We start from the raw sequence: 17,192 nt of genomic DNA, 5'->3' as shown, positions 1-17,192 counted from the left end.
AGTAAACAAAGTACACGAACTATTCAACAAAATGTACGAGAACAAACACATTGATCATGATACTTGTATCTTGATCCAGAAAACATAAAATCCGTACCCCGCACTGGTACTTATTGCCTAAAAATTCACAAACCTCGGCAAAAATCTAAAAGACACACTAATCAAAACAAAATTTACTGAAGTAAAGAAACATGGAACAAACAAACTCAACCACCAAACGGACTCACAACGAGACCCAAACATTAATAACTTGCCTCGCTACTCGAAGAGCAAGACCACTAAAATGCATTAAAATAATTTTTCACAAACACAAACTATGGAAAGAATCTACACTGCGACTGATGAGAAACCACACTCGGGTTTCGAAACGCAAGCGTCAAAGGGCCACTCTATCAACTTTGTAACACAATAGGTCCGGCTGCGTCTCGCCATAAGCTTTCCCCACAAACAATACATTACCGTACACACTAATCCAAACTTCCCAACAATTCAAATATCCGAGGCGAAACAAACATTTTTTATTAACACAAACAATCGGATAAGAATGTAGGAACACATTTTTGAAACGAATCAAACACAACTCGACACAAAAACATTTTGCATAGTTAGGTGGGGAGCCTCTTTCACACTTTTTACATTCGATTTTACTACTTATTTCTGCCTAGCAGACTTAAGTCGAAAGTGGGCAAACCCGAGAATACCCTTCAGTATCCCTCATCTATCATCACAAACGAAATAACAAACCACCATTACAACAATACAAAAAAGTGGCGGAAAACATGCTATGGCTTTGCAAAATCCGAGTCACCTATCTTTCCTTATAACTAAAAACAAAAATCAGGATCATCGGATCCAACACACCAACCAATCAAATCGCTTGAAATAACAACCAATCACACAGAGCCTTGATGTGATAACCAACCAATCACAACACACTCCTAGAACAATAGACTTCCTGTCTATCTACCATAAACCGAGCAATAATTTGCCTCCTCCAACACACATTTGCTAGAATGTAACTGAATCAACTAGATACACTAAACCAATCCTCGGACGACGGAGACCCGACCCTCATCCCAGCAACTCAGCTGAACTGCAGAAACATCAGTAGTAAGTCACCAATTTTAACATTCTCAACCGTAGTCTCGACATAGATCGTGTCTGCAACGAAATCTTCAGCCACATGAAAATAACAAGAAACCTGCTTCAACAACTGTACATAAATCGACACAACATCGAACAACAACTGGCATCAATCCATAGGTGTCTGCAAAAAGTAGTGGTCGAACAAAGCTTGCAATTCAACCTAAGAGCACAAGTACCGGGCCAAAAAACCAGACCAAGCGGTTACAACAAAGTAGTATGAACAAGAAAGATACAGTGGTCCAAAGTTTGTTGAGTTAATCAACAACTACCTAGCACTACACCAAGAAGAAAACAACAAACGAATCGACAACACGATCAAGTCAGCCAATGATAAAATCAACGAAATCAGTGACACTGCTGACAAGAAAGCTGCTAACACCTACTCACCAGCACATCGAATCGGCGAAAAGGAGCATAAACAAGGCTCATTGCCAAAACAAACGCGCCAAACGTTAACAAAAACCCATACAAAGCGGCCCTTTTCAGGGCCACCAAATACTCCAAAAAGAGAACTACCAAAAACACCATAAAATGACATAGAACACACAAACAAATAAAAAATCACCCAACTATTTCAAACTATTTCAATTAGGGAGGAGCAAACTGAAACTGACCTTCAGATAAAACTTCCAATGCCGAAACAGGTCTTGGGCTGGGATCGATATTCCAACGAAGTGCAGGCTGGAAGGATATTCCTCTTCTTAAACTCTTCTAATCCGGTCTGGAAAAAGCGTTAACATGTATTCAATAAAGAGTGAAAATACATCATACAAAACATAAGAAATAAAAACTTAACCGTACAATATTTGAATAAAATTTTGAAGTGAAATTAAGACTATTTCAATTAGGGAGAAGTAAACTGAAACTGACCTTCAGATAAATATTCCAATGCCGAAACGGGTCTTGGGCTGGGATCGATATTCCAACGAAGTGCAGGCTGGATGGACATTCCTCTTCTTAAACTCTTCTAATCCGGTCTGGAAAAAGCGTTAACATGTATTCAATAAAGAGTGAAAATACATCATACACAACATAAGAAATAAAAACTTAACCGTACAATATTTGAATAAAATTTATAAAGGGAAATTCAAACTATTTCAATTAGGGAGGAGCAAACTGAAACTGACCTTCAGAAAAAACTTCCAATGCCGAAACTGGTCTTGGGCTGGGATCGATATTCCAACGAAGTGCAGGCTGGATGGACATTCCTCTTCTTAAACTCTTCTAATCCGGTCTGGAAAAAGCATTAACATGTATTCAATGCAGAGTGAAAATAAATCATATAATAGATGAGAAATAAAGATTTACCGTACAATATTTGAATAAAATTTATGAAGGGAAATTCAAACTATTTCAATTAGGGAGGAGCAAACTGAAACTGACCTTCAGATAGAACTTCCAATGCCGAAACGGGTCTTGGGCTGGGATCGATATTCCAACGAAGTGCAGGCTGGATGGACATTCCTCTTCTTAAATTCTTCTAATCCGGTCTGGAAAAAGCATTAACATGTATTCAGTGCAGAGTGAAAATAAATCATATAAAATATGAGAAATAAAGATTTACCATACAGTATTTGAATAAAATTTATGAAGGGAAATTCAAATTATTTCAATTAGGGAGGAGCAAACGGAAACTGACCTTCAGATAAAACTTCCAATGCCGAAACGGGTCTTGGGCTGGGATCGATATTCCAACGAAGTGCAGGCTGGATGGACATTCCTCTTCTTAAACTCTTCTAATCCGGTCTGGAAAAAGCATTAACATGTATCAATGCCAAGTGAAAAGAAATCATACACAATACGAGAAAGAAAAATTTAACCATTCAATTTTTGGAAAATAATTCAGAAAAATGGCCGTGGAAATAAATCAGCTATTTCCACAGAAAAGCCGACAACAACATGAAACTCATCAAGAACCTATCATCGCTCAAACTATGAAACTCCAAAAATAGCACTAGGCAAAAGCCTTAACATTCATCCGGACACCAACAAAACCAAACAGATTAAAACCACCTCAGGATTTCAACAAATATAGTCGTAAAATGTGACTACGCTACATCATAAGACACAAACAATCGCAACAACACCAATTCAAAGAAAAGTCAAATTGGACCACGAACAGCAAAAAATACAAAAGCCTGAAAGCTATCTGAAGCTGCTAAACTCGCACTTCTAGAGATACCCTTTCAAACAAGGAAACAAAACATGTCATGTGCCCAAAGAATCGCGATAAACCACCTTGCAAACAGTAGACAAATTACCATAAAAACCCTTCGACAAGGGTCGGGTTTTCGTCTTTGTCAACACAAAAGATTACGTACACGAATGCGAAAGGCAATTACGCAACACTAAGTATTATACACAACTAGCCAGTGACGACACAGAACAAACAGTAAACAAAGTACACGAACTATTCAACAAAATGTACGAGAACAAACACATTGATCATGATACTTGTATCTTGATCCAGAAAACATAAAATCCGTACCCCGCACTGGTACTTATTGCCTAAAAATTCACAAACCTCGGCAAAAATCTAAAAGACACACTAATCAAAACAAAATTTACTGAAGTAAAGAAACATAGAACAAACAAACTCAACCACCAAACGGACTCACAACGAGACCCAAACATTAATAACTTGCCTCGCTACTCGAAGAGCAAGACCACTAAAATGCATTAAAATAATTTTTCACAAACACAAACTAAGGAAAGAATCTACACTGCGACTGATGAGAAACCACACTCGGGTTTCGAAACGCAAGCGTCAAAGGGCCACTCTATCAACTTTGTAACACAATAGGTCCGGCTGCGTCTCGCCATAAGCTTTCCCCACACAAACAATACATTACCGTACACACTAATCCAAACTTCTCTACAATTCAAATATCCGAGGCGAAACAAACATTTTTTATTAACACAAACAATCGGATAAGAATGTAGGAACACATTTTTGAAACGAATCAAACACAAACTCGACACAAAAACATTTTGCATAGTTAGGTGGGGAGCCTCTTTCACACTTTTTACATTCGATTTTACTACTTATTTCTGCCTAGCAGACTTAAGTCGAAAGTGGGCAAACCCGAGAATACCCTTCAGTATCCCTCATCTATCATCACGAACGAAATAACAAACCACCATTACAACAATACAAAAAAGTGGCGGGAAAACATGCTATGGCTTTGCAAAATCCGAGTCACCTATCTTTCCTTATAACTAAAAACAAAAATCAGGATCATCGGATCCAACACACCAACCAATCAAATCGCTTGAAATAACAACCAATCACACAGAGCCTTGATGTGATAACCAACCAATCACAACACACTCCTAGAACAATAGACTTCCTGTCTATCTACCATAAACCGAGCAATAATTTGCCTCCTCCCACACACATTTGCTAGAATGTAACTGAATCAACTAGATACACTAAACCAATCCTCGGACGACGGAGACCCGACCCTCATCCCAGCAACTCAGCCGAACTGCAGAAACATCAGTAGTAAGTCACCAATTTTAACATTCTCAAACCGTAGTCTCACCATAGATCGTGTCTGCAACGAAATCTTCAGCCACATGAAAATAACAAGAAACCTGCTTCAACAACTGTACATAAATCGACACAACATCGAACAACAACTGGCATCAATCCATAGGTGTCTGCAAAAAGTAGTGGTCCAACAAAGCTTGCAATTCAACCTAAGAGCACAAGTACCGGGCCAAAAAACCAGACCAAGCGGTTACAACAAAGTGGTATAACAAGAAAGATACAGTGGTCCAAAGTTTGTTGAGTTAATCAACAACTACCTAGCACTACACCAAGAAGAAAACAACAAACGAATCGACAACACGATCAAGTCAGCCAATGATAAAATCAACGAAATCAGTGACACTGCTGACAAGAAAGCTGCTAACACCTACTCACCAGCACATCGAATCGGCGAAAAGGAGCATAAACAAGGCTCATTGCCAAAACAAACGCGCCAAGCGTTAACAAAAACCCATACCAAGCGGCCCTTTTCAGGGCCACCAAATACTCCAAAAAGAGAACTACCAAAAAACACCATAAAATGACATAGAACACACAAACAAATAAAAAATCACCCAACTATTTCAAACTATTTCAATTAGGGAGGAGCAAACTGAAACTGACCTTCAGATAAAACTTCCAATGCCGAAACGGGTCTTGGGCTGGGATCGATATTCCAACGAAGTGCAGGCTGGAAGGATATTCCTCTTCTTAAACTCTTCTAATCCGGTCTGGAAAAAGCGTTAACATGTATTCAATAAAGAGTGAAAATACATCATACACAACATAAGAAATAAAAACTTAACCGTACAATATTTGAATAAAATTTATAAAGGGAAATTCAAACTATTTCAATTAGGGAGGAGCAAACTGAAACTGACCTTCAGATAAAACTTCCAATGCCGAAACGGGTCTTGGGCTGGGATCGATATTCCAACGAAGTGCAGGCTGGATGGACATTCCTCTTCTTAAACTCTTCTAATCCGGTCTGGAAAAAGCATTAACATGTATTCAATGCAGAGTGAAAATAAATCATATAAAATATGAGAAATAAAGATTTTCCATACAATATTTGAATAAAATTTATGAAGGGAAATTCAAACTATTTCAATTAGGGAGGAGCAAACTGAAACTGACCTTCAGATAAAACTTCCAATGCCAAAACGGGTCTTGGGCTGGGATCGATATTCCAACGAAGTGCAGGCTGGATGGACATTCCTCTTCTTAAACTCTTCTAATCCGTCTGGAAAAAGCATTTACATGTATTCAATGCCCAGTGAAAAGAAATCATACACAAAATTCGAGAAAGAAAAATTTAACCATTCAATTTTGAAAAATAGTTGAGCCTGATAAAAGCGTGAATTTCACAAATTACTCACTACCAATGACATGAATTTGAGAAAACATCAATGTCAACAAACCAATTTTCAGAAAATAATCATTCAAATCCATTAGCAATGAGTATTCTAATATTCCTGGGCACTGGCATTGTGCAGTTGATATTGTGATAACCAGATATGAACTGAAAATGCTCACGTGTTTCATTATATATTGCATTTATGTGCAAGTTTGAACCTTTGCTACATGCTTTGCTACATTTAAAGTGTTATGATCAACACAATGAATTTCACCACAGATCAATTCTAAAGGTCATTAAGTATTCAAATATGTAATTAGCTGAAATAAAAATAACTAATTTCTTTGAGTACTGTCATTGTATCACAATATAGCATGTGTAATTACCTTTGGTCAAGTCCTTCAAGCTCTATATGCCAAACCGTGAAAGCTTGTTAGCTATTTATGCAAATTATGAATTAGCTGACATGAAAATGCAAAATGACTTTCAATACTGTTATAACCTGGTATAATGATCAATGTACACAGCATGTTTCGCCAAATTTTATCAAGTAAATGCCAGTATATATCCCTAATTTGGAAGGTTCATTAAATATGCATATTGGGAATTGGCTGAAAAAAATGTCAAATGACTTTCAATAATCTTGTATCATAGTATCTTTAATGTACATAGCAAGTTTTGCCAACTTTGGTCAAGTCAAAACAGATAAATATCGCTAATAAATGCGGATATCGGACCGCAGGCGGGCGAAGATTGCATTATAAGCGCGCCAACCCAAACTCACTGCATGGACATCACATTTACGAAATCGAAGTCCAAAGTCAACTACGTCATTGTTAGAATAAGAGAGGTTTTCCATCACACGGGAGCATACCACCACAAATTTTGCACAGATGGCGTTGCACTGGCATTGAAAAAGGGTGCATGGGAGCATGGGAACGCGGGCAGTTTCCCTCGCTGTGGGTAGGAAATGCATTGAGCAAGACACACTTCCGGTTCGCAAAAAAACGAGGATCCCATTTACGGGGCGCTCAAATATAACTATTTGCTGTGATACATAGCAGAGGCGTATATGTTTGTGATGCTGAGAATAACATCAGTAAATAATGACGGGTTTTAAAAGTTGACGTTTTTTGCAATGAAACAGACTTCTGAAGGTAGCTCGCTTGGGGAACACGTCATCCCAGCAGCTGTCCGCTTTGACCCCAGTAATTCACACTGGTTTTGGTCGGCCCCAGGTACCCAAGTCACTTCGACCCCGTCACACTTTTGCCTACACACTACGGGTTTTTTGGCAGCCAATTTGTTTCACGCGTAGTCGTCCTAATGAATTATTCATGAGCCCACTACGGCAGCGACACGCTGTCTCATGGACGTTGACGCCCGTCAGAAATATATAACGCTATTGCCGCCGTTTCACGCTAGCATTGTCCTAAAGATTCTCTAAATATATAGTATACATATACATGAAAACGTATATGTAAGTATTTTACTTACATATAAAAATAAATTACGAAAATTCTGCCAAAATTATGCTGACACAGACAAGCGGTTATGTCCGAATCGCGTACAGCACCACTGCTAATTAAGCCCTGAAACCAATTCGTACAAGAAAAGTAAGGCGTAATTTTAAAATCAAAAACGATACGACTTTTGTTACGATGAACATCCGAACGACTGTGTCTTTTCTTTCATTTCGTGCGAAAAATTAAAAAATTGAACGGCGAGTTTTAGGTATTGCAAGTGTCGATGAATGATACGAAAAATTCCCATAGTAAACAATGGTTTTTGCGCCGTCGTCGGTACCTTGTGGATCGCTTGCTTCAATTTTTTTAGTGTTTCATTCATAAATACAAAAATTCACACCTGAGACCTTGAGATGCCGTACTACAATCGTATCGTTTTCGATTTTTAAATATATGCTTAAATTCTTGTGATTTTACACTTGAACCGCCGTCTGTAGTTCGACAAAAAACACATTGCCCCGCGCCTCATAGGAAAACAATGGCGTCTTCTATCTGCAAATTCATGGCCGCTATCGTGCCGATCACTTGCTTCAATATATTTATTTCATCAGCTACGAATGTAAAAATCTAAATCCGTAATCTTTAGATGTCGTTCTACAATCGTATCGTTTTCGATTTTTAAATATTGGCTCAAATTATTGTATTTTTACATTTTTACCGCCTTCAATTTGTCGGCAACACACATACTCGCGCCCCATAGAAAACAATGGGCGCTGATGATCTACCAGCTTCGCCGCTATCGTGCCGATCGCTTGTTTCAAAATATTTATTTCACCCGCTTTGAATGTAAAAATCTAAATCTATAATCTTGAGATACTGTACTACAAGGGTGTTATTTTCGATGTTTGGATATTCCGTTAGTTTCGTGTAAATTTACATTTTACTCTCGTGATTTGGCGACGTACGCGTATACGTTACTCCCTCCCTCCCGCACCCAGTATTATCGGCTGTAAATTCTTCGCCGCTACCGTGCCGATCGCTTGCCTCAAGATACTTATTTCTTCAGCTATGAATGTAAAAATCTAAATCTATAATCTTAAGATACTGTCCTACAAGGGTATATTTTCGATGTTTTGCTGTTGCGTTGGTTTTATTTAAATTTACATTTTACTGTCGTGATTCGGCGACGTAATTTATTACTCCCAAGCCCATACAAAATATTTACCGGCTGTGATTATTCACCGGTCCCGAATCAATCGCTCGCTTGGAGATTATTATTCCTTCAGCTATTGACTTTAAAAAAATACACAAATAATCTTGATGTTGTGCACTTCAATTGTATGGTTTAAGATTTTTGAAGTTTTGCTTTAATTTTTTAAAGTTTACATTGTTACAGACGCAAGTAATTCAGCGCCTTACATGCAGAATACCCTATAGATAACAACGGCGTTTTCACCGGCTGCAATGCTTTACCAACCCCATTTACATCGCTCGCCTATTTATGCTTATTGCTGCCACTATGTAAATAAAAAATTACACATATTATCTGGAGATAATATGCTGCCATTGTGTGGTTTTCGATTTTTGAATGCATACATAATTTGTTCATTTTTTGCATTTGTATTGCTGGTGTTCGGCGACATCAACATGCGTTGCGCGATATTGTAAACATTGGCTGTATAATCAGTCTGCAGGTGTATTTCAATAATCCGACATATCTTTGGAAGTATATCCCATTGCCAACAGTAACACGTATTGTCGGGATTATCGTACGGAAAAAAGACTGCAAAAGTAAGACTTATGAATCTTCATCAGAATTGAACACATCATGATTGTACACGAGTATCAACCGTGAATGCACGTTGAGCTCGGCAGTTACACAAGCATGGTACGCTACATGCATAGCCCTACGAGTATGGCGACAGTGTCCGGCTTTGGCTACGCCGCCTACCGGAGGTGGGAGGCGGCGTGGCCAAAGCCGGACACTCTCGTCATACTCGTAGGGCTAGCTACATGCACTGCCGCGATGCCGATCGTATGCATTCCAAGGCCTATCCCGGAATTTGTTTCACAAACAACCTCAAAGGAGAGCAAACATACTTCTATGGACAATGACGAACACGTTTCTTGGCGAAGCAAAATCAAAACAGTGCAGAAGTACATGAAGTAGGTCATGGCCTTGGACTCTGTGCAAGAACCTGATTGGACACTTCAATACCTTTGACCCAAAGTTATTATTCATCAGCACTTCCATGCCATGAGGCTAGGTAGAGAACGTATGTACTCATTTCTGGCGATCGAGCAGCCAGGGAAACAATCAATTACCAAGGATAAAGCTAATTTGCTAAACGATATTTTATCTTGAATAGTGAGTTAAGTGAGTAATAAAATATCATATTTTTAATGTTCAATACGAGGTTGAAACACCGTGGTTGAAACCAGAGCTATCCAGCTGTAGCCAACCTGGACAAGCACATTTCACAGCGCCCTCAAACAGTCGATTGTTTTCACTTGTCATACGCGGCGTAACAGAAAAATTAAAACTTTCATAACTTCATTAATATCCAAGCCACGCCCACCAAAACCTTTTCAGTTCTAGCCATTTGAATTCTGAAGATGTCTACCAAATTTGACTGAATTACGTTCAGCCGTTTTTGAGAAAATGGACCAACAGACAGACAGACAGACAGACAGACGCAGACAAGACACACAGACAGACAGACATCGCTGCGACATCTGCTCACGTGTTCACACGTGAGCAAAAAATTGATCTCAACCTTTCAGAAATTGTTCCACACGCTGCAGTTTATATTACACAAGCTGATCGGAGTACAGTGGCAGATAACAGCATTCTCAAGATTGTGGATAGCGTTGTACGTCGCTTGTGACAGTTTCATAAAAGTATACCAAATTTTACAAATAACTGATGAACACAAGGCCAATGGGAACTTGAAGCAAAGGTTTTTTTTCGTAAGGCATCTGATCAATGGCTGTATCTGAAGTATTGACGGTGATACTTGCCAGGGTGTTTGCGTTAGTGACTCGGAATACTGGACGGCCGAAAAGTAGGAGAGTTGGTGATACAGTTAAGCATTCAATGTTTCCATAGTGAATTCAATGCAATTTGTTGTCATGCCAGAAAAAGAATCTCGCACACGAGGACCTGGGATTAGATTACTTACACTCCTCTGGGATATTTTGTCTCACACACGCCCATGACTGATGTAAGACAAAATTCCCAAACTTGTGTGAGAAATCTGCTCCCAGGGCGTGCATGTGGGGAGGGGGGATGAAATTCTATTAATTGACCAAACTACAAAAACCAACCTTCTCATCAAACTTCAAAGGCTGTACGGCAAACTTGGGCTTGGAGATTGGTTTTCCAGCGGTGTTTGTCCTAAGTGTTGATCCTCGGCAATGACTGGCATCGGCAATCTGTAATTCAAGACATGCATTTGACACAGTAAAAACACAATGTGAAAACAATCATTACCCCATTACCTGATATCGTTGGATGCAACTGGAGGGCTTTGAACTTGGTGTGGTCTTCTTCCGGTGTACTTTGGCATCAGCAAGCTGGAACAAAGGACATGCAATTGACACATTAAATCAAGAGACAAGATAAATAAATACTACCTGTGCAAGACTTCTAACATCCTTCTGCATACTTAGCCAATCTGAAAAACAGTAATCATCAGGCATTTACTGGTAATACATGATACAGAATTGGAAAAAAATTCTAACTCTAAAAAAATTCATTTTAAAAAGAAAACAGAAAGTCTTAAAAATTACGAGAGAAATAAACCACAACTCACCGTTAGATGAAACTCCCAATGCCGAAACTGGTCTTGGGCTGGGATCGATATTCCAACGAAGTGCAGGCTGGATGGACATTCCTCTTCTTAAACTCTTCTAATCCGGTCTGGAAAAAGTGTTAACATGTATTCAATGCAGAATGAAAATAAATCATAAAATATGAGAAATAAAGATTTAACCGTACAATATTTAAATCAAATTTTGAAGGGAAATTCAAATTATTTCAATTAGGGAGAATCTAACTGAAACTGACCTTCAGATGAAACTTCCAATGCCGAAACTGGTCTTGGGCTGTGATCTATATTCCAATGAAGTGCAGGCTGGAAGGACATTCCTCTTCTTAAACTCTTCTAATCCGGTCTGGAAAAGGGTTAACATGTATTCAATGCAGAATGAAAATAAATCATAAAACATAAGAAATAAAAACTTAACCGTACAATATTTAAATAAAATTTTGAAGTGAAATTAAGACTATTTCAATTAGGGAGAAGTAAACTGAAACTGACCTTCAGATAAATATTCCAATGCCGAAACGGGTCTTGGGCTGGGATCGATATTCCAACGAAGTGCAGGCTGGATGGACATTCCTCTTCTTAAACTCTTCTAATCCGGTCTGGAAAAAGCATTAACATGTATTCAATGCCCAGTGAAAAGAAATCATACACAATACGAGAAAGAAAAATTTAACCATTCAATTTTTGGAAAATAATTCAGAAAAAATGGCCGTGGAAATAAATCAGCTATTTCCACAGAAAAGCCGACAACAACATGAAACTCAGCAAGAACCTATCATCGCTCAAACTATGAAACTCCAAAAAATAGCACTAGGCAAAAGCCTTAACATTCATCCGGACACCAACAAAACCAAACAGATTAAAACCACCTCAGGATTTCAACAAATATAGTCGTAAAATGTGACTACGCTACATCATAAGACACAAACAATCGCAACAACACCAATTCAAAGAAAAGTCAAATTGGACCACGAACAGCAAAAAATACAAAAGCCTGAAAGCTATCTGAAGCTGCTAAACTCGCACTTCTAGAGATACCCTTTCAAACAAGGAAACAAACATGTCATGTGCCCAAAGAATCGCGATAAACCACCTTGTAAACAGTAGACAAATTACCATAAAAGCCCTTCGACAAGGGTCGGGTTTTCGTCTTTGTCAACACAAAAGATTACGTACACGAATGCGAAAGGCAATTACGCAACACTAAGTATTATACACAACTAGCCAGTGACAACACAGAACAAACAGTAAACAAAGTACACAAACTATTCAACAAAATGTACGAGAACAAACACATTGATCATGATACTTGTATCTTGATCCAGAAAACATAAAATCCGTACCCCGCACTGGTACTTATTGCCTAAAAATTCACAACCTCGGCAAAAATCTAAAAGACACACTAATCAAAACAAAATTTACTGAAGTAAAGAAACATAGAACAAACAAACTCAACCACCAAACGGACTCACAACGAGACCCAAACATTAATAACTTGCCTCGCTACTCGAAGAGCAAGACCACTAAAATGCATTAAAATAATTTTTCACAAACACAAACTATGGAAAGAATCTACACTGCGACTGATGAGAAACCACACTCGGGTTTCGAAACGCAAGCGTCAAAGGGCCACTCTATCAACTTTGTAAGACAATAGGTCCGGCTGCGTCTCGCCATAAGCTTTCCCCACACAAACAATACATTACCATACACACTAATCCAAACTTCCCAACAATTCAAATATCCGAGGCGAAACAAACATTTTTTATTAACACAAACAATCGGATAAGAATGTAGGAACACATTTTTGAAACGAATCAAACACAAACTCGACACAAAAACATTTTGCATAGTTAGGTGGGGAGCCTCTTTCACACTTTTTACATTCGATTTTACTACTTATTTCTGCCTAGCAGACTTAAGTCGAAAGTGGGCAAACCCGAGAATACCCTTCAGTATCCCTCATCTATCATCACAAACGAAATAACAAACCACCATTACAACAATACAAAAAAGTGGCGGGAAAACATGCTATGGCTTTGCAAAATCCGAGTCACCTATCTTTCCTTATAACTAAAAACAAAAATCAGGATCATCGGATCCAACACACCAACCAATCAAATCGCTTGAAATAACAACCAATCACACAGAGCCTTGATGTGATAACCAACCAATCACAACACACTCCTAGAACAATAGACTTCCTGTCTATCTACCATAAACCGAGCAATAATTTGCCTCCTCCCACACACATTTGCTAGAATGTAACTGAATCAACTAGATACACTAAACCAATCCTCGGACGACGGAGACCCGACCCTCATCCCAGCAACTCAGCCGAACTGCAGAAACATCAGTAGTAAGTCACCAATTTTAACATTCTCAAACCGTAGTCTCACCATAGATCGTGTCTGCAACGAAATCTTCAGCCACATGAAAATAACAAGAAACCTGCTTCAACAACTGTACATAAATCGACACAACATCGAACAACAACTGGCATCAATCCATAGGTGTCTGCAAAAAGTAGTGGTCCAACAAAGCTTGCAATTCAACCTAAGAGCACAAGTACCGGGCCAAAAACCAGACCAAGCGGTTACAACAAAGTGGTATGAACAAGAAAGATACAGTGGTCCAAAGTTTGTTGAGTTAATCAACAACTACCTAGCACTACACCAAGAAGAAAACAACAAACGAATCGACAACACGATCAAGTCAGCCAATGATAAAATCAACAAAATCAGTGACACTGCTGACAAGAAAGCTGCTAACACCTACTCACCAGCACATCGAATCGGCGAAAAGGAGCATAAACAAGGCTCATTGCCAAAACAAACGCGCCAAGCGTTAATAAAAACCCATACCAAGCGGCCCTTTTCAGGGCCACCAAATACTCCAAAAAGAGAACTACCAAAAAAACACCATAAAATGACATAGAACACACAAACAAATAAAAAATCACCCAACTATTTCAAACTATTTCAATTAGGAGGAGCAACTGAAACTGACCTTCAGATAAAACTTCCAATGCCGAAACGGGTCTTGGGCTGGGATCGATATTCCAACGAAGTGCAGGCTGGAAGGATATTCCTCTTCTTAAACTCTTCTAATCCGGTCTGGAAAAAGCGTTAACATGTATTCAATAAAGAGTGAAAATACATCATACAAAACATAAGAAATAAAAACTTAACCGTACAATATTTGAATAAAATTTTTAAGTGAAATTAAGACTATTTCAATTAGGGAGAAGTAAACTGAAACTGACCTTCAGATAAATATTCCAATGCCGAAACGGGTCTTGGGCTGGGATCGATATTCCAACGAAGTGCAGGCTGGATGGACATTCCTCTTCTTAACTCTTCTAATCCGGTCTGGAAAAAGCGTTAACATGTATTCAATGCAGAGTGAAAATAAATCATATAAAATATGAGAAATAAAGATTTTCCATACAATATTTGAATAAAATTTATGAAGGGAAATTCAAACTATTTCAATTAGGGAGGAGCAAACTGAAACTGCCCTTCAGATAAAACTTCCAATGCCAAACGGGTCTTGGGCTGGGATCGATATTCCAACGAAGTGCAGGCTGGATGGACATTCTCTCTTAAACTCTTCTAATCCGGTCTGGAAAAAGCATTTACATGTATTCAATGCCCAGTGAAAGAAATCATACACAAAATTCGAGAAAGAAAAATTTAACCATTCAATTTTTGAAAAATAGTTGAGCCTGATAAAAGCGTGAATTTCACAAATTACTCACTACCAATGACATGAATTTGAGAAAACATCAATGTCAACAAACCAAATTTTCAGAAAATAATCATTCAAATCCATTAGCAATGAGTATTCTAATATTCCTGGGCACTGGCATTGTGCAGTTGATATTGTGATAAAAATTGATCTCAACCTTTCAGAAATTGTTCCACACGCTGCAGTTTATATTACACAAGCTGTGATTAGATGATAAACAGTCTTTTGTAAAATATTATCCAATTGCAGGATGGGTAAGACACAGACTGGAACTACAAAGTAAGCTGATCGGAGTACAGTGGCAGATAACAGCATTCTCAAGATTGTGGATAGCGTTGTACGTCGCTTGTGACAGTTTCATAAAAGTAGACCAAATTTTACAAATAACTGATGAACACAAGGCCAATGGGAACTTGAAGCAAAGGTTTTTTTCGTAAGGCATCTGATCAATGGCTGTATTTGAAGTATTGACGGTGATACTTGCCAGGGTGTTTGCGTTAGTGACTCAGAATACTGGACGGCCGAAAAGTAGGAGAGTTTGTGGTACAGTTAAGCATTCAATGTTTCCATAGTGAATTCAATGCAATTTGTTGTCATGCCAGAAAAAAGAATCTTGCACACCGAGGACCTGGGAGTAGATTACTTACACTCCTCTGGGATATTTTGTCTCACACACGCCCATGACTGATGTAAGACAAAATATCCCAAACTTGTGTGAGAAATCTGCTCCCAGGGCGTGCATGTGGGGAGGGGGGATGAAATTCTCTTAATTGACCAAACTACAAAAACCAACCTTCTCATCAAACTTCAAAGGCTGTACGGCAAACTTGGGCTTGGAGATTGGTTTTCCAGCGGTGTTTGTCCTAAGTGTTGATCCTCGGCAATGACTGGCATCGGCAATCTGTAATTCAAGACATGCATTTGACACAGTAAAAACACAATGTGAAAACAATCATTACCCCATTACCTGATATCGTTGGATGCAACTGGAGGGCTTTGAACTTGGTGTGGTCTTCTTCCGGTGTACTTTGGCATCAGCAAGCTGGAACAAAGGACATGCAATTGACACATTAAATCAAGAGACAAGATAAATAAATACTACCTGTGCAAGACTTCTAAGACATCCTTCTGCATACTTAGCCAATCTGAAAAACAGTAATCATCAGGCATTTACTGGTAATACATGATACAGAATTGGAAAAAAATTATAACTCTAAAAAAATTCATTTTAAAAAGAAAACAGAAAGTCTTAAAAATTACGAGAGAAACAAACCACAACTCACCATTAGATGAAACTCCCAATGCCGAAACTGGTCTTGGGCTGGGATCGATATTCCAACGAAGTGCAGGCTGGAAGGACATTCCTCTTCTTAAACTCTTCTAATCCGGTCTGGAAAAAGCGTTAACATGTATTCAATGCAGAATGAAAATAAATCATAAAATATGAGAAATAAAGATTTAACCTTACAAATACGATGGTATCAACCGGGACTCGAACCCACAACGCACGGCACCCAATCACCTTACAATAACCTTACAATAACCTTACAATATTAAAACAATTTTAAATAACCTTACAATATTAACCTTACAATATTAAAATCAATTTTGCAGGGAAATTCAAATTATTTCAATTAGGGAGAATCTAACTGCAACTGACCTTCAGATGAAACTTCCAATGCCGAAACTGGTCTTGGGCTGTGATCGATATTCCAACGAAGTGCAGGCTGGAAGGACATTCCTCTTCTTAAACTCTTCTAATCCAGTCTGGAAAAAGGGTTAACATGTATTCAATAAAGAGTGAAAATACATCATACAAAACATAAGAAATAAAAACTTAACCGTACAATATTTGAATAAAATTTTGAAGTGAAATTAAGACTATTTCAATTAGGGAGAAGTAAACTGAAACTGACCTTCAGATAAATATTCCAATGCCGAAACGGGTCTTGGGCTGGGATCGATATTCCAACGAAGTGCAGGCTGGATGGACATTCCTCTTCTTAAACTCTTCTAATCCGGTCTGGAAAAAGCATTAACATGTATTCAATGCAGAGTGAAAATAAATCATATAAAATATGAGAAATAAAGATTTACCGTACAATATTTGA

The 17,192-nt window shown here is 38.4% G+C and overlaps 1 long non-coding RNA gene across 1 annotated transcript; it reads right to left on the bottom strand.

Moving 5' to 3' along the window:
• Window positions 1–15,688: 15,688 nt before the first annotated feature.
• Window positions 15,689–16,836, bottom strand: LOC139116557 (uncharacterized). Its single transcript, XR_011548344.1, has 3 exons — window positions 16,742–16,836; window positions 16,365–16,471; window positions 15,689–16,226 (listed from the first exon to the last, which is right to left on the bottom strand). It is a non-coding gene; the product is annotated as an uncharacterized lncRNA (long non-coding RNA).
• Window positions 16,837–17,192: the final 356 nt, after the last annotated feature.

Source organism: Ptychodera flava, chromosome 17, assembly GCF_041260155.1.
Source record: "Ptychodera flava strain L36383 chromosome 17, AS_Pfla_20210202, whole genome shotgun sequence".
NCBI classification, from domain to species: domain Eukaryota; kingdom Metazoa; phylum Hemichordata; class Enteropneusta; family Ptychoderidae; genus Ptychodera; species Ptychodera flava.
The sequence above is the reverse complement of the archived record's forward strand: the minus strand, read 5'-3'. Positions and strand labels throughout refer to the sequence as shown.